Source organism: Elephantulus edwardii, unplaced genomic scaffold (genome assembly GCF_000299155.1).
Source record: "Elephantulus edwardii isolate Elephantulus edwardi_28Jun2011 unplaced genomic scaffold, EleEdw1.0 scaffold00056, whole genome shotgun sequence".
Classification (NCBI taxonomy): Eukaryota; Metazoa; Chordata; class Mammalia; order Macroscelidea; family Macroscelididae; genus Elephantulus; species Elephantulus edwardii.
In genome coordinates this window covers 216,589-236,145 of record NW_006399806.1, presented here as the reverse complement: position 1 = coordinate 236,145, position 19,557 = coordinate 216,589, and positions in this window count along the sequence as shown.

Here is a 19,557-nt window from a genome sequence, read left to right as displayed (position 1 = left end):
GATTCCCTTTCTATCATCCCTCATCATTGTCCAGCTCTCACAGAACCAGGCTATAGCATCCAGTAAGAAATGGGAGAATATGCCTGGACAGGACAGAATATAAGCGTTAATAAAAATTACAGTACTTTCCCTTGACTTAGAACTTAACTTCTTGGCAAGTTCACCTGTAGATAATGCAAATTCATGCTATAGTAACTGCCTGAAGTTTGGAAGATGTGGTGGAGTTGTCTTTGGAGTATTGTGCCACTAAACAAAAGACCTGTAGTTCCAGGAATTTGAATCCACCAGCTGCTCCAGGGGGAAAAAATGAGTGGTCTCCTCTCACTAATATTTCCAGCCTTTAGAAGCCAGTGGAGGTTCATTATGAAGCCGACTCAACTAGATGTTAGTGAGTTTGGTGTTTGGAGATAGTACAGAACATGGGAAGAGTGACAGGGGCCAGCATCACCGAAGAGGTTTTTTGTGCTAACTTCTCTTTCACAGTCCCAGTGACCAGCCATCCCCTTTAAGCTGAGACATTCCAAGCTTTAGCACTGAATGTCCCCAGTCTTGAAAATTCCCCAATTCCAGGAAACTGGGATTATTTGCTACCTGACAGCTGACAGTGAAAGTGATTGCTATGAAATTGAGACACCTCATGTGAGCAAAGTGACAGAATTCAGACAGACTCGATGGAATCCCTTCTCCGTCAGAGGTGGGATAGGCATCATTCCATTATGAACACCAAGGGAAGGCAATTCTGAAGAATTTTTGGCAGCAGTTCAAGTTGAATAGCTTGATATGATCATCTTTAGTGTCTCCCTTCCTTTTCCTGTAGTTTTTCCATTCCACAGCTGATTTTCCCTAAACTTTCTGAACAGATGATAGACATTCCAATCTCTGTCACCAAGTCTACTTCCAGAGCATCATAAAATGCCAGTCTAGAAAATAACTTATCACTGAATCAAATCCACAAAATTAAAATCATTACCATTATTTATTTTGAGAAGCTAATAAAGAAATCACTGCATCAGTAAGAATAGGAAAGCGGATTCTGTGATGACCATTATGGAGATTTTAACAACACAGGGGTGGGTCCTAATTAGTAAATGTGTTTCTCAACCCTAACAGATCCAAACACTGTCGCAAGCCTCAACTGGAACTTGTTGATAACGTAATACTTTTATACTTATCAATTTTAAAATTTCAATAAAGTACATTTTCATGTTCATTTCCTTATTGTTTGCTTATAATATTTCAAAAATGTATGTTGGGTACTGTGAATACATAGCCAGAAAACTTTGTAGTATTGTGTTTACAATATTAACAGTATTTTTTTTAAAAATCCATTAATAAGATCTCTATTTCATGTGCTTTTATTTCATATGTCATTTTAGTTGATCTAGTAAAAGGAATATCTAAACTCCTTTGCTTTTTTTTTCTTGACTTGGTTTTGGTGTAACTGTACTATTATTGACCTAAATTAGTTTAACTAAAAATGCTATAATGTACACAAGCATGGATAAGTATTGTTGTGATGTGCCATTGACTCGTAGTGACCATATAATACAATGGTCCTGAAACCTACTCTATCTTGTGCCGATCTTACTGTCTCTGACACACCTACCCTCATTACTCCAGTCACTGAAACAATCTATCTGATCAAGGGTCTTCCTATCACACTGCCTATGCACCCTCCCAATCATGATGTCCTTCTCCAACAACCGATCATGCCTTATAACAGGCCCCCAGTATGTCAGACAAAGCCTCAGAATTCTTGCCTCCAAGGAGCAGCCTGGTTTCACCCTCTCGAGGACAAACTTATTTGTTCTCCTAGCAATCCATGATATATTCTTTTCTCCAGCACCACAGCTTGAAGGCATCAATTCTCTATCATCCATAGTCATTGTACAGTTTTCTGATACACAGCAAGTCATTGCAAAGACTATACCCTGGATCAGGTTTACCTTAGTCTCCAGACCAACATCATTGCTCTTCAAGACTCTGACTAGGTCCCTGACAACAGACTTTCCCAATGCAATTCATCTTTAGAATGCCTAGCTGCTGGTACCACGAGTGTTGATTATGAAGCCAAGCAAATTAAAACTATTAACATTATCAATCTCTTCACCATCTGTCATGATGCTGTCAATTGACCCAGTGGTGAGAATCTTTGTTTTCTTGATGTTGAGCTTCAATCCATGTTGAAGGCTGCTGTCTTGACTTTCTACAGCAAGTGTTTCAGGTCCTCCTCAGTTTCAGCAAGCAGGGTTGTGTCATCTGCATAACACAGGTTGTTGCTGAGTCTTCCTCCAATCCTGATGTCACATTCCTCCTCATACAGCCTAGCCTCCCGGATAATCTTTTCCGCATTATAGATTGAAAAGGTATGGAGATAGGACACATCCCTGGCATACATCCTTCCCAATTTTGAACCATACAGTGTTTCCTTATTCTGTTCTGACAGCTGCCTCCTGGTCCAAGTATAGATTTCATGATAAGCACAATCGAGTATTCTGAGATTCTCATTCTTCTTAGAGTTAGCCACAGTTTGTTGTGATCCACACAGTCAAATGCCTTTGCATAGTCAATGAAACACAGGAAGACATTCCTCTGGTTCTCTCTTCTTTTAGCCAAGACCCATCTAACACTAGCTACAATATCTCTAGTACCACAACTTCTTCTAAATCCAGCCTGCACTTCTAGTGTTCTCTGTTGATGGGCTGTTTCAGTTGTTTTTGGATAATTTTCAGCAGAATCTTTCTTGGATGTGATATTAATGATATTGTTAAATAATATTAAATAATTTTAAAACTATCTTTTTAAAGGCGTCCTGGTGGTATAGTGCGTAAAGTGCATAATGCATCACACATTGGGTTGCTAATCAAAAGAGCAGAACTTTGGACCCTCAGTTACTTATACAGAAGAAAAATGGGCACTATTCCCCTGTAGAGATTTACAACCTCAGAAAAAAGTTGTAGTTTGCTTTTGGCTTAAAAAATTACCAGTCTTAACTTGGGGTGGGGTGGCAGGGAGAAAGTGCAACAATGAATGAATGGAAATCCAAAATCTCTGTAAATGTTCATTGAAATTAATAATACTTTAAAAAAAATACTAGTCTTCTCTTTATCTCTGTCCATATGCATTTTGGTTGTTTGGGGGGGGGTTTAGTGTCTGTTTTTATTGAAGTTGTGTGTTTTAAGGAATATATTACACTTAAACTTCAATACCTTAAGTAAAGGTTAGACTTCATATTTGCTGATTTATTTTTGTCAGATATTTATTTTTTCCACTAGTTTATTTATAAAACTTGAATACAAATACAAACAAATTCTTTTCATTTCCCTCACCCCCCTACTATCAAATTGTACAACCCAATGATTAATTCCCCCCTCCCCCTGCACATGCATATCCCTCTGCTTCCAGCCTCTCCCACCCCTTTTGGATACTTGAACATAGAAATTCCACATGACCCAGCTATTCCACTACTTGGAATATACCCTGAGGATATGGGAACTGAGGCATAAACTGAGATTTGTACACCAATGTTCATAGCAGCATAATTCACCATTGCAAGAACATGAAACAGCCCAAATGTCAAAGCACAAAAGAATGGATTGAGAAATGATGGTACATTCCCACAATAGAATACTATGCAGAGAGCAGGAGTAATAACTGTAAATTATTAACTAACTTGGGAGGGACTGGAGAGCATTATGCTGATTTGATTTTTAAAATGTAAACACAAAAGAAGGTCTGGTACGTATTTTAAAATAGTCTTTCTTTCAGGTAAGATCTTTCTTTAGAATGAGCAGCACAGCTTTTATTAATTTTTCTTTCCCCAACTTTTATTTTAAACATATCCTGAAGGAGCTCTGGTGGTGCAGTCTGCAGCACACTGAGCTGCTAACCCAGAGAATGTCATCCCCTGGGACACAAGTACCAATGTGGTGTTTATCAAAATAAAAGTATATCTTCTCATTCTCAATTTCCATTTGAATTTCCTATCATTTCCAATTCTCTGATGAATCACTCATCCTTGCTCTAATTTTGTAAAAATTATTTTATTTATTTAAAATTCATGTCTAGTAATTCTACTACATGGGTAATTTGTGTACCTTTTCCTAATATCTGATTTTTCTCTTTGTCTTGTTCTTTGGTATTTTGGGCAATCATTATTGACTGTTGGTTATTATTTATGGGGGGAGGAATACAGAAGATCTTAATGATGCTATTGCCTTCTAGAAAGAATTTGTTGTATCCTCTGGTTGGCAACTCTCTAAGGCCTTAATCAATCAGTCCTGAGTTGATTTAGAATTAGCTTCCGGTTTTTAGAAAGCTTCTTCTACCTGTTGCTCCATTTAGTATGAATCTTAGTGTATATCATAATGTCTCCTTCTTGGAAAGCACTTAACTCCAACGTTTTGTCTCTTAGGGACAATGAAAACCCTTCTCTGCTTTTGAATACTTTTCACTGAGTTCATTAGCCTCATCCCAAGCTTATCTTCATAATTCAATAAGTGTCTTCCTGGTAGAGTTTGGGTCTCCTCTTTTCCTTTCTTTTCTCTTCAGGATCTTGATCTCTTATTCCAATTGCTTCTCTAGTCTCTTCTACCTCTTTTTTTTTTCTTTTCCTGGTAGGTTGTGTAAAAGCCCTGCTGGCTTTTTACTTCTTAGCCTTGGTTCTCTTTCAAATTCTCATTGTCTGAACCATAAACCAATAATCAGTAAAAGCTCTGAAAGTAGAAGTGGCATGTAGTTTGTTAAGTCACCTCCCTGCTCTTCTTTTCTCTTTGGCCTGGTAGCCCTCCAATTCCAAGTGCTTTAGCAGCTCTCCAGTGTCGTCAAATATTCTTATGCTTATCTTATCTGAGTTTTTAGTTGTTCCTAGCCCAAACTGCAACAAGCAACACTACCATAGCTTTCCCCCCTTAATCATTTGTCCTCTTTTGATTCAGTGGCTACAGCAATGGACTTAAACATAACAACGATGGGAAGGATAGCATTGTTTCATTCTATTGTATGTGAAGCCGCTAGAACTGACTCAAACGCACCTCACATCACAACAATCTTTTCTTTCCATAAAAATCATTTATGTTCCAAGTACTTTTATTAAAAATTCATAATATATGTTATAGGACATTTGAAATTGTGTGAGATATGAAGCAATTTTTGCTATAAAGGATTATCCTGAATTTACAGAATATCTATTGTCCTTTTTGTCTCATGTACTAAATGCCAATATATTCCCTATTAAATATCCAAATTACTAGAATGGCCAGTGTTGTTTTCAAAAAAACCACAAATCTCAATTTGATGGATAGAGAGAGGGGTGGTAAGGAAATGAGAAAGATCTGGCGGGCATGTGAAAAGACAGGTTAATGGTAGGCATAGTTCAATGTTGAATAATATCATAAAATAAAATGAATTGGAATGATTGTATGAAACATGATGTGAATGAAGGATAGCGTGAATCACAAAGCATATGAGCTTTATAAGCACACCAATATAAAATAAAAACTTATTAAAAACAAACAAACAAAAAACCCACATGTCTGTGCCTATCACGTAAACCCTTTGATCGCAATTACAATAAAGCCTAGATAAAAGGTGAAATCTTCAGGTGATACAAATGGTTACACATTCACCTGCTGGCTGAAAGTCTGGAAGCCTGACCCCACCCAGAGATGCCTAAGAAGACAGCATGCTTCTGAAAGGTCACAGCCTGAAAAATGCCATGAAGGAGCTCTGTGCTCAAGGAGCAACGATGAGTCAGAATTAACCTAACTGAAAGAAGACAAAAGATATTTCTCCAGCATAAATTATTTATTTAGAGATAGGCTTGTGATCTGAATTGGTCTAAATAGAATAAAAAGACTAACCATTATTCCACTGTATGTTATCACTGCCTCCACCCCCCACCTCCTTCTTAGAAGATGTAAGCAATGAACCATAGCATTATGGCATTCACAGTGAAGCCATGTTATTGCTACAAGGATATTATTATACCTAGGATGTAACAGAATTATTACACCTGTAATATGACAGAGTTTATGGATGGTAGATCAAAAAAGCCTGAGTTCCTGAGGTTATCTTTGTGCAGCTATCACTAAGCTTTGCCTTTGAAGCAAACTCAAAGCCCATGCTACCTCTGTATTTCTAGCCTTGTTAGGTAATCATTTCATTACTTAAGACAAAGACAAGGATTCTGAGGCTTCATCTGATATACTTTGGACATGTTGCAAGGAAGGACCAGTCCTTGGAGAGGGACATCATGCTTAGAAGGGTGGAGGGAAAGCACAAGAGAGGAAGACCTTCGATGAGATGGATTGATTCAGTGACTGCAGTAATAGGGGTACATGTGTCAGAGACAATAAGGCAAAGGACAGAGCCAGTTTCAGGGCTATTTTTCATAGGGTTGCTATGAGTGTCAAGCAACTCAACAGCACATGACAACAACAAAGAGTTTGAAAGAATTTTTTTCTTAACTTAAAATTGAAACTCTCCAAGTAAACCTATTGCCGTGGACTCCATTCTGACTCATATGGCCCTTAGAGGGCAGGGTGGAACTAGCCCATAGGGTTTCCAAGGCTGTCACCTCTTCTTCAGAGGGGCTGTTGAATTGAAGCTGCCTTTCAGTTAGCAGCTAAGCACTTCCATCATATCACTATGACTCATTTCATGAAGATAGCAGCCTTAGAAACCCTAAGGAACAGTGCCACCCTCTCCTATAGGGCTGCTGAGAGTTGGGATCAACTTGTGACAATAGTTCTAGTTTTGGTTTGCAAGTGCATTAAATTAAACCACCTACTCAATTATCCTGGTGATAGATGGAGGAGAGATTGAGGTTGTTAATAATTATAGCTTTCTCAGCTCCACAATCAACATTCTTCACACTAACAGTCAGGAAATCAAAAGACAAATTGCATTAGGAAAATCTGCTTTCAAGGACCTTGCCAGTGTGCTAAAGAGCAATGGTGTCAGTTTGGAGACTAAGGTGTGCCTGATCCAGGCCATGATCTTTACAATTGTTTGCTATACATCAGAGAGACAGTAACTAAGGATTACAGAAGAAGATTCTATGCCTTTGAGTTATGGTGCTGGTGGACTGCCAAGAGAACAAATAAGTCTCTTCTGGAGAAGATGAAACCAAGCTGCTCCTTGAAGGCAAAGGTTCTGAAGCTCTGTCTCATATTTCAGGCACGTGGCAAGGAGAGACAGCGTGTTTGGAAAAGGACATCATGCTTAGAAGGATGGAGGGACAGAACAAGAGAGGAAGACCCTTGAGGAGGTGGATTGATACAGTAACTGATATAATGGGGGTAAGGCTCTCAGAGGCAGTCAGATTGGCTCAGGATAGAACAGGGTTCAGAGCTACTGTGCCATAGGGTCATTATATGTAGCAAGCGACTTGATGGCATGTAACAGCACCTCTCACGTATCAATTACCTCCTCATCTGAGATTTCACATTGACAAAACTTTCACAAATTCTTAGGGCATTTTGGATAAAGTCCCAGGTGCTAAGCCTGTGGCACCCTCTGCAGGCCACCCCAAGTGATACAGCAGAGGTCCTGACAACAACCAGACCATGTGAGGGACAGTGGCAGACTGGACATAAGATGCCTTCTTCGTTGGTCCATAATTGCTCCGTTTGGCACTGAAGGTGCTGGGTGACAGCAGGATAACAAGAGGTCATGGATGGACAGGTGGAGGCCTTGGGAAAGCCTGAGGGTGTCAAGGAAGAAGGTGGGGAGTAGGGGATGAAGGAAAGTGGGAGAGAAGGAGAGGTCTTACAGGCCCACAGTGCTGAGGAAGACACGGGACAAGGCAGGCGGTGGGAGGCATCAGGTGAAGGACAAGAGATGACCCTGCCCGGGTGAGCAGTGAGAAGCAGTGAGCGAAGGATGAGCAGGGCCCCAGCTGAGGGTGGGCTGCTGGAAGCAGTGGTCAATGGACAACACCAGGCAAGTATCGTCCTCAAGTCCTCCCTCTCTGGCTCTGTGATGTTGAAGACAAGGAGCTAACTGTGCCATGGTCACCTTGAGATGTGCTGGGTGCACATAACTGGCAGTGAGCAAAAAGGGGTAAGAGGGTTTGGTAAATTGTTCTGGCCAATTTCACATAAATGACTTGGTCTTTGGAAAGTAATCATATCAATAAGTGAGGAATGGGGGTAGTTATTATGGCAATCTTTGTTAAATCATTGAGGAAATACCAAACAAAAATAATCAAGGAAAAAGCTATAATAAGTTTTAGTTCTCATTCTTTAATATTCATCTTGGTCTAAGTGGAAACTGCTCTGAAATCAAGCAGACTGTTAATGAATAAGCTATTATATACAAATTAAGCCAATCTGGTATGTGGAGGAAGGCAGTAGATGGGACAAGGAAATTATGCATATTCTTCTTAAGTGAATAAATATCTCACAGACTAAAAAGAGATAGAAACAGGTGTTCATCAGTAAAGGCATATGTGTTTTGGTTTTGTTTGTGTGTAGGTTTGTTTGGGGGTTTTTTCTGAGAGGGAGAGAAGTAAGGAATGAGAGAAACTGAATAAAGGGCATTCTTGTCTCCTGTAGTTCTCCAATCATCCACTTCTCTTCATCTCAGCAGCCGTTCTGAGCCTCAGGTCACCTGCATATGCCCCAGCATCACTGCATTGGCCTTTTAAGGGCTCATTTGGCATCCTGGCCTAAATATACTCACCATGCTATAGTCTGACCACATTGTTGTTGTTGTCGTCATTGCTGTTGTTATTATTATTAATTCTAAAAAAAAAATACCTCAGTGACTCCTTGCCTTTGAGTCATAATCAGTTCGTAGGCTTCCCTCCCCAAGCAGGTTTCCCAGCCTGTCAGTCATACCAGAGGCCAGTGCCCATCTCCCATCTTACTTCCTTGGAGCTGCTGGTGGATTCTGATGACCAGAAGGTGCAGCCTTTGGACTAGCAGCTCAGCTCCCTATGGACTATGTCACCAGGGCTCCATTACTCATGATAGTCTCACAAAACACATACTATACCTAGGTATAAATCGAACTAAGTATGTAAAAATGTCAACTTCTATAACCAAAACTCCGTATATAAATCAAGAGACATATCCACAGATTGGAAGATTACATTTTTTTAAAATCTGACTTTATTGGGCTTTCAAGGAAATTCTAGAAAATATGGGCTTTTTCATTCATACAGCCCTGGTGGCCTAGTGGTAAGAAATTACGCTGCAACCCTGAATTCATGTGGTTTGAATGCACCAGTTGCTCCAGTAGAGAAAAATGAATCATTTCCTCGTGTGCAATTAACTGCCTCTGAAAACCCGCCGTAGGGTCAGCTATGAGTTGGTTTCGACTGAAAAGGACACAACAAGAAGAACATTCAAACACAGTTTGTTTAAAAACATTAATTATAACATGAACAAGGTACCTGAACTTTTCTCATGTTCTCCCTGTAATTCTCATTGCCATTAATCCTTCTAGTCTACCCCTTCTTGCCTTTGGAGCCTCACCTTTAAAAAAATGCTGCTTTTTTATCCTAACAAGCTTGGTTATTCTAAGGAGTGAATGTCTCCCTGACATTACTGGTCACCTTATAGGCCTATCTACTATTGCCTGGCCACTGGACTATATTTTGTCCCAAGTTTGAAGAGTGACAAGGCCATAGTCTAAGGGTCTCACCAGTCTCTATGGAACCATTAAGCCTGCCCCTTTTTAAGTTGGGTTTTTGTTGTTGTTGTTGTTGTTGTTGTTGTTGTTTATCTTCGCCCCTCTCTTCTCCTCACTCTATCCAACATCTTCAACTGTCATCTCTTTTAGGGAAGTCAGTGGTCATAGAGAGGTACCATCTAGTTCTTCTGATCTCAGAGCTGTAGAACTAGAGGACTAATTATTTCTGCACATCTTTGCTTTTTTCCCTTCTTTATTCTAGATGGGGAGACACCACTAGTCACTTTTCCAACCTATTACCATGGTCAAGTTCTTTTGCTCTTTCAAATACTTCCGTAAAACATGTATTATGTTTGTAATAAAAGATATAACACTTTATCAAAAGAGACTAGGCCTATACTTATACTCTCTCTACAGCCACAGCTGCACTGAATTCTGGACTGTTTGCACTTTATGCATCAGCCATTCTCAAATGTTTTTAGTTATAGGGAAGCCCAGTACTTCTTTCTCCTACCCTTGACTTTTATAAGGAAAAGTGAAAATTACCCATGATTTAGTTAAAATTAAATTCTATTGGAGGTGACAATGCTTTAAACAACATAGTTTCTTTGTTTTAATCACATGATACAAGGCACAGAATAAAGTTGCTATGGAACAACTGCTCCAAAATACCAAAGTCCAGCCCTTTCTAATTGTTGTTTTGTTATACATGACCTTCCTGCCTAAGCTCACTCTATGGTCTAATGTAGCTGCGTCAGCTCCAGCCACCACAACCTCATTTCCATAAAAGGAAAAGAAAAATGAGAATGAGAAGTGCATGCCCTATTTCTTTCAAGATGCTTTGTTAAAGTAGAACCCATAATTTGTGTTTACATGAACCCACAATTTGTGTTTACATCTGAGTGGTCAGACCATCTGATGTTGTTAGTCATCCTTGAGTTGGTCCATGGCAACCCTATGCACAACACAATAAAACTCTGTGTTCAGCCACCTTCGTTATGGCTGTATGCTCAATCCACCACTGAGGTGGGTCACTGTGCATTCTGATTGTCTTCCAAGGTAAGAAGCTCATCTTCGAGCACTCTGCCAGACAGCATTCTGTTGAGATCTGGGGGATTTTCATTACCTCTTTCTCCTCCTTTATCTTCACCAGGAAGCCCTACTCAAATATACCTATTAAAGGGTGACCCTGCTGATACTTAAAATATCCATAGCCCCTCTTCCAGTATCAGAGAGACCTTTAAATCATCACAATAGACAAGCTGACAGATGGGTAGTGGGACCAGAACAAAGTCACACGCAACACCCAACTATAAATGAAGCTGAGAACTGTGTTTTATAATTTGAGAAGCCATGTGCCTAACTAAAATTCTAAAAAAATTAAAATAATGGATATGGAAGAAAAATTAGCAGAGTCTAACTCAGGTGGCACTCTCTTTACAATCACTTAGTCTGGCAAAAGCTGAAGGAAGAAATGATGACACAAAGCACTAAACAAAAGATTTAAAGGGTAGCTTGAAAAGACAAAGCAAAACATTATAAGAAAATATTCTGAGTCCTGGAGTAAGAAAATCAGAAAGGAGGAACATGTTTGGTATTTCTCAAGCTAAAAGGCCTAATTAAAAAATCCATGACTTGAGTTGCAATATTGAAGGATTTTGCAAGAAAACATTAAATGATGCAGGAAATGAGGAGATGCATTGCACTTGGAAAATCTGCAGTTATGTCAGTTTGAGGATTAAAGTGTGTCTGATTCAGGCCATAGTCTTTCTGATTACTTGCTATGCCTCTGAGAGCTGGAAAGTGAATAAGAATGACAGAAGAATTGATGCCTTTGAGCTGTGGTGTTGGAGAAGAGGACTGCACATCCCATGGACAGCCAAGAGAAGAAACAGATATGTCTTGGAGAAGGTACAGTTGGAGTGCTCTTTGGAGGCTAGGATGATGAAGCTTCACCTCACATACTTTGGACATGTTGCTAGGAGGTGCCATTCCTTGGAGAAGGATGCTAGGAAGGGTGGAGGATCAGAAAAGAAGAGGAAGACCCTCGACCAGGTGGTTGACACAGTGACTGCTGCAATGGGCTTTTTTTAATTATTAAATTTTATTAATTTTAATGAACATTTACAGTAATTTGGGATTTTCATTTATTCATTGTTGCACTATTTTCTCTACCCTCCTCCCCAGTTTGTTGTTCTTTCCCCCCCCTTGAAAGTCTGTTTTAATTGTCCAATTGCCACAGTGCTTGTCAAAGCCAGTTCTGATTAATCTCCTTTGTCAGTGTGTCCTTTGCCATTTCCTATTACTCCTCCCTGAGAGAGACTTCACCCTGATTCATAAGGAAAAGGGAACGACGTATTCTCTTAGCTACTTCCTGCTGGAAAGGGACGCTATAGGTTTCAGGGTGAAGATCTTCTCTCACTACTCTAAAGGGCCCCTTTGGCAATAGGAAACACATAGATTATTATGGAGATTGATTTTGGAATTTAGATGCACTGTTATCAATTATGCTTAGCCGTGCATGTTCATATCCTTGAAGATGTAACATGGAAGTGTTGCAGCCTAGAAGATACAAATTTAACTAACAAGTTAAAAGTACATGAGTCAAAAATTGCTCAGCAGTAATATTCCACATAGAGGCTCTAATAGTGGCACCAATCAAGTTACAGAGGGAAAGTAGTTCTTACAATAAAAGGCCTATTGAGTAGCACTTTGTCTATTATAGTATAAAGGTTAGGAATCACAAGATGTAGAGATTCAACTATGTCATTTATTGTTCTTAAGTCCTGGAGCAAATTCCATCTATCACTGGGTTGTTTTACAACTCGGAAGTCCGCATGAAAGGCAGAGGTGAAGTAAGGAACTGCTTATGAGGTTTTCCGTCAGTTCCAACAACTAAGAAATAGTGAGAAGAGTTGGGACCTCGGAAGGCTTTTAGGACCAGATAGTAGGCTCTTGTGTCCAGGAGAAAACGAATATACTTACCAGTAATGTTAATGCTCGCCCACAGTTCTTCTGGGAGGATCTAAATCATTGAAGCATCCTCCTTTGTTTCCAGCTGGGAGCTGGCGCCTGTGTGTCAGGGAGTGTGAGGATGGTGCAGGATGGTTCAGATCCTTTGTTCATAGGGTCGGTATGAGTTGTACCTGACTCGGTGGCACCTAACAACAACCAACAACATTATGCTAAGTGAAGTAAGTCTGTTTCATAAGGACAAATAAAAGACCACTACTGTGAAAAGAGGATGATTGATCAAAATATGTATAAATGTTCAAAAGAAGAAGGGAAAGGGAAGAAGAGAGGCAGGCAGAAAAAAAGGAGAAGGGGAAAAATATATGGATAGCAGGGGTTAGTGAGTGGAGGAGAGATGAAGGAGTGGAAAATGTCCAATGGGGACCTGAAAAGGAGGATGACAATAGGCATAGGTCAATGGTAATTAATTATATACAATACAATGTATTTGAATGATTGTAAAAAACACAATGCACCTGAATGAAATACAATGATATGAATGATTACACAAGGTAAATGTATGAGGTACAATGCATGTGAATGATTATATGCAAATCGATTTTTTTAAAATGTCAAGTATGTAGTATAGGATACAGAAAAATCACCTAATTCCTCTATTTCCCCCGTTCCCACCATTCCCATTGGGAAAAAAAAATAAGAACCTTAAGTTTCACATGCAAAACAAACATCTTCAGCTGTTTTTTATAGACCTAGTGCCCAATGTATCATGGTAGTTGTCCTGGTTTTGGTTGTTGTTGTTAGATGCCATCGAATCAACTATGACTCATAGTGACACTACACACAATGGACCTGAGCTCTCCCCTCTCCTGTGCTGTCCTCACCTCCTCTGACTTACTGGTTCCCACTATCACAGTCACTGTGTCAATCCATTTCATTGAGGGTCTTCCCCTCCTTCACTGACCCTCCACCTTTCCAAACATGGCAAGGGGAGTTCTAATCCAAAGCAGATAAACTCCAGATTAAGAACACTATTTTAATGTGAGTCATTCACAGCAAAGTCGGTAGAGACGCAGCCACCACCAATCCTCTCTTCTGCAAACCTTTGATCTTTCTGTTGAGTTGAAGTCATTCCAATGTCGATATATTAAATATTTCCTAAATCAATTTTTTTCAGAATGTGGTTACATGTTTTAGAGTTCTGCTTTCTATAAGTGTATTCATACACTTTCTCTAGAAAAACCACAGTATTTTTCTAGCCATTGCTATTTTACAGATTAAGAAACCAAGCTTGCTTTCCATCCTTTGGGAATAAAGCCTCAAACTGTCATGTTCTCAGCCTAGCTGATATTTTATTGCTTTTGGTCAAACATTTTTGAAAGAGACACAGCATTTATATGATCATTTTTTAAATCTCCAGTACACTATCCCAGACGTGTAAATGTGGATATATATTTGATGAGGTCTTACATTATTTAAAGCAAAGAAGAAAAGTTCAAGCATGATTTAATAATAGCATCTAAGACATCCAACCATCGTACTGGTGTTATCACCTGAGGTTTGATACAATGGGAATTTAGGAGTTTAAATAGGATCGAGGAGAATTCAGATGAGTTGGAAATTAAACTCCCTTGCTTTACTGCCCTCAGTTCCTCTTTTTTTCCCTTACTCCACATCTCTCTACTCTATACCCTTACTTCAAAATCTGTGTTAATACACATGTCTTGGAATTCCCTGGTCAGGCCTCTGGTTCTAATCCACCAGCTGCTCCACAGGAGAAAGATAGGCAAATTCCTCTCATACAATTTACTGCCTCTTAAAATCAACTGGATGGAATACTATACAGTACACAGAAGCAAAGATTTTGAAGATTACTACCTAACTTGGGAGGGACTGGAAAGCTAAGTGAATTAACTCAATTCCATAAGGACAAATACTGTATAAAAACATTATTGTAGAAATAGGTAACTAGTAAAGCATGTATAAGGATCTAAGAGGAGGAAGGTGGGAGCAGAGGGTGAAGATGGGCACAGGGTATAATCATAGGGTCGTAAAATTGCATGGGTGGAGGGAGGGGCAGGTAAGGAAGATGGGGAACATCCAGTGTGAAATATAATGTATACAAAACTTTGTAAGTCAACCAATATAAAATTAAAAATTTTAAAAATAAAAACCCAAAACCCACTGCAGGACAAGCTGTGAGTCCAGTCTGGTCAGTGGTGCATAATACCAACAATAACATCAAAGCTAAAGGAACTCTAGTGGCTTAGTCCATAGGGACTTATGCTGCTAACTCAAAGGTGGCACCTCTTTGGCAGTTCAGATCCACCACAATCTCTTCCCATGTGACCTCTGGCCTCCAAAATCCTGCTAGAGGGTCAACTATGACTTGGTTCCAACTCAACAACAATGAGTTTCTACTGAAGTTATAAAGGTCAGCATGTTAAAAAGTGAAACTCACTAGAAATAGAGAAAAAAAAACACGAATACAGGCAGGAGCAAGATGACAGGCTCAATTCGAATCCAATTCAAACAAGTTTTGATACTGCATGGGAGGAAATAAAAATACTGAAATAAGATGACTGAGTAGATACAATACTGACTGGACTCCTTCAGGGCAACAGAACTTGATTTTTAGTGTTATTTTCTCCACAGAGAAGGGAAACACTTTAAAGTCATCAAGTATCACCAGATTAAAGAATTATTTAAATTAATGTATAAAGTTTATAGTGTTTTTAATTGCTTCCTATTCATCTGAAAGTTGGACAATGAATAAGGATGACAGAAGAAGAATCGATGCCTTTGAATTGTGGTGTTGGAGAAGAGTACTGAATTTCTCATGGGCGGCCAAAAGACCAAACAAGTCTGTCTTGGAGGAAGTACAACTAGGATACTCCTTAGAGTCAAGGATGGTGAAACTTCATCCCTTTAAAATTGAGGCATGTGGGCAGGAGGAGCCAGTCCTGGGGAAAAGAGATCGTGTTGGGAAAGGAAGAGAATCAGAGGAGGAAGATCTTCAACAAGATAACTTGACACAGTGATTTGAACAATGGACTTGAGCCTATCAAAGACAGTGAGGAGGGTGCAGAATAGAGCAAGGGTCAGATCTGTTATTGAGAGGGTTAAGTTAAGTGATAGTCCTCTCTTTGATGGCATCTAACATAAACAACATAAAGTTTATTCTTCTAATGAACCAGAAGGTCTTAGTCAATGTTCTTTGCATAATTATCTTTTGCCTTCATTCCATTAATGGCCTTCAGCCAGACCGTCAAGAACACACCTATAGTTGAACAAATTGGAATACTATTCACTCCAGCAAAGAAAATCATATGCCATGGGAATTGGAAGTTTGAGGAAAAGAATATTAGAACCTATTACAGGATTTGCGTTTTAGTTGGATAACTTGGTTGAGGGGTTGGAGGTTTCTAAGGAAACCAGAGCTTGTTCAAGATGGGATGCTGTCAGAAGGCAGCAGCAATTCCATGACTGGGTATTTTCATTCAATGGGCTGTCTACTTCCGTGTATGTGGGGAGGTGGGTGTTGTGTTGTACTTTTCTTTTTTTTCATTGGTGCACATTTTCTCCCTTTCCCCACCCCCCACCCCGCCCCAGCCCAGCCCTCCCCACAATGCATCCCCTGTTCTAGATTGTGGTTATACATATAAAACTTAATCACATATTCCTTTCAGACAGTTCTTCCCCTCATCAGTTCTATTATCAGTATTCATTATCTATCCACTCTTCTCCCATTCTCCCCTCAACCCCTTCCCATGTCAGTCCTATTTTATAACAGCAATGTTATGCAGTATTATTGGTCCTTTTGTAACTTGGCTATTTCATGCAGCATAATGTTCTCCAGGCTCCCCCATGTTGTGAAATATTTTAGGAGTTCATTTTTTTCAGTGCTGAGTAATATTCCATTGTGTGAATATACCATATTTTTTCTATCCATTCATTTTTTGATGGGCAGTTGGATTGCTTCCATCTCTTTGCCCTACATCTCAAGAAGCCTTAATCCATAGCATGATGGAAAACCTACAACCAGAAGAGAATAAAATAGATGAATGAGACCTTCTAAGAATCAAATCCCTATGCACATCAAAAACTCTCTAACAGGGTAAGAAGGAAATTCACAGACTGGCAAAAAACATTTGGCAATCAACATATTTGATAAGGGACCTAGATCTAAAATGTATAGAACTCTCTAGCATCTCAAAAAGAAAAAAGGTAAACAACTCAATCACAAAACAGGCATAGGTGAATACACACTTCACCAAAGTAGACATTCAGAAGGCAAACAAACATATGAAGAAATGTTCAAAATCCCCAGCTATCAGAGAGATGCAAATCAAAACAACTATGAGATATCTTATCCCAGCAACAAAGTTACACAGGGAAGCAAACAACAAATGTTTGCTTGGTTGTGGAGAGATTGGAACCCTTATTCACTGCTTGTAGGAGTGTAAAATGGTACGGCCACTTTGGAAAGTGGTCGGGTGCTTTCTCAAAAAGTTGAAAATAGAAATACCATTTGACTCAGCAATACTTTGAATATACTGTAAAGAAGCCAGAGACACAACTCAAGCAGATGGATTAACACCCACAATTATTGCTGTGTTATTTTACTTCCATGTGTTTTACAACCCCTGACAAAACACTGGAGGGTCAACTGTGAGTCAGTTCAACTCAACAGCAATAACTGAATGTATACCTACAGGAAGAGAAGAATAAAGTTGTAATAAGTAAAGAAAAATTTTGGGCCAACAGAGTTGGTGTTTAGTATTTTGTGAATGACATAGTGATCTTCGTTTTTGCCTATGCTTAGGTAAAATTGTGAATTGGTTGTCTTTCTTTGTCTCATTTTATCAGACTAACTTTTATCTCATTTATCTCAAAATCAATTAATATAAGATTGACAGTTTACGTTGTTGTTGTGTTTGCATGCTGTCGAGTCAGAACCAACCCAGTGGGGTTTCACAGACAGTAAGTCACATGGCAGGATATTGTCCATCCTTCTCCTACAGAGCAGCTGTTGGATTTGAACCATATGCCTTTTGGATTGCTGGGAAGTTTCTTACTAGTAGGCCACCAGAGTTCCCTCATTTTATTTAGGTTATGTTAATTAAAAATATCATTTATTGCAAAGTAAACTTGTAAGAGATTGATAGTTCATGAGATTGCTTCAGTCTACTAGGAGAAAAACATAACCTAGCCATGAAGCTCAAGTGAGCTTAGAAAAGTTGGAAGCTGCCTTTTAAAAAAATTATCTCATTTATCATTTTTCTTAATACTAGATATGCATGAATAAATTAATAGTTTGTCATAATAAATTTAATTTTGAGAACAGAAGAAACGTGATACTTTTCACCCAGGAATCATGACATAATGTTAAATCTGCAGCATCATCATTAAGAACAGATGCATTTTCACTCATTTTATTACCTCAAGGAAGACTCTCCCTTCCAACAGCAAGGTTAGGGAGCTCAGTGAAGCCTAGTGTTACTGTTCTTATGTGCTGTCAAGTCAGAATCAACTCATGGCTGACCCTCCAGTAGGTTTTCAGAGGCTGTAAATTGCATTGAAGTAGATTGCCCATCTTTCTCCTGCAGAGCAGCTGGTGGATTCAAACTGTCTGCCTTTGAGTTGGTAGCACAGTTCCTCACCACTAAACTTTGGTGGCCAAGTGATAAGAAGCTGAGCTGCAATGCCAATGGCATAGGGTTCAAATCCAACAGCTACTCCACAGGATAAAGACAGATAATCTCCTCCTGTGTGATTTACTGGCTCTGAAAATCCACTGGAGAGCTTACAGTTAAGCCATTGGTGAAGATAAGACTCTAAAAAACCCTACTAAAATCTCCAGCCAATTCTCAGAGCTCCCCCACCTTTCAGGTAGACCATCCCTTTCAAACTTAATAGAAAGCTATGATACCAACAACTAGACCAGGCAAAATACAGAGGTTTAGTGAATCTAGTATATTGCCTATATTCTAGACAAAACTACTCCCATCCCTTCCCCTCCTTCAAGTCTTTACTCCACCAATATCCCCATTTCTCCTCTTTTCAGCTTCTCTCTTCTACTGGTTCTTTCCTCACACTTTGTAAGTACACTTAGCTCTCCAATTGGTCTCTTTGAAGAAGTTCCCCGTTCAAAATAAGTGCCTCCTGCCTAGTACGTCAACATCCAACGTGGCAAAGGATAGAGGAAAGGGAGCTAAAGATTGATCAAACATGAGAAGCTCTTGTGTTTTGTTTCATGTTGACTGATATTTTAGAGTTCTTGGAACATTGATTTAGCACCATTTGCATCTTGCTCAGCCCGGTGCCGGCACAGAGAGGACCATGGATTATGCAAGAGAAGACCCACACAAGTAAGAATTATCTAAAAGAAGACAAATGGGGAAACCTAAGCCATTTACAACTTGCAGGCTTCAAAATTATTACTGAAATTTAGCAGAAAAGACCTGGTTATAACAAATATGACCTCTATGTAATAATAGTACCTTCCAAGTTTACATCAGCACGAGGATAACTACAAAGTGATGACTGTGTGTCAAGGTGGGGGAAACATACCTATTGAATAGTGGAAAGATTTCCCTATTTGGGGATGTTGTTGTTGTTTTTGATTGCCATCAAGTCAAGCGTGACTCATAGTGACTCTACGAACAAAAGACTTTAAGACTCTATAAACAAATGCCTTTCCATAACTATCACTGATTCCAAGTTCATAGAGTTTCCAGAGGCGTATGGTTTAGGAAGTGGATGCCACTCCTGCTTCCAAACCTGTTTTACAACTGGGAGCTCCACCAAAAATTGTCCACATTGGGAGCCCATTCTGGTATTTGATACCCCAATGGCACAAGGTTCAGCATCACAGCAAACCCAGGTTACTTCTTACAGGACATTGACAAAGAATGATTTACAAAGTGGAAGAATGTTCCTTCAGAT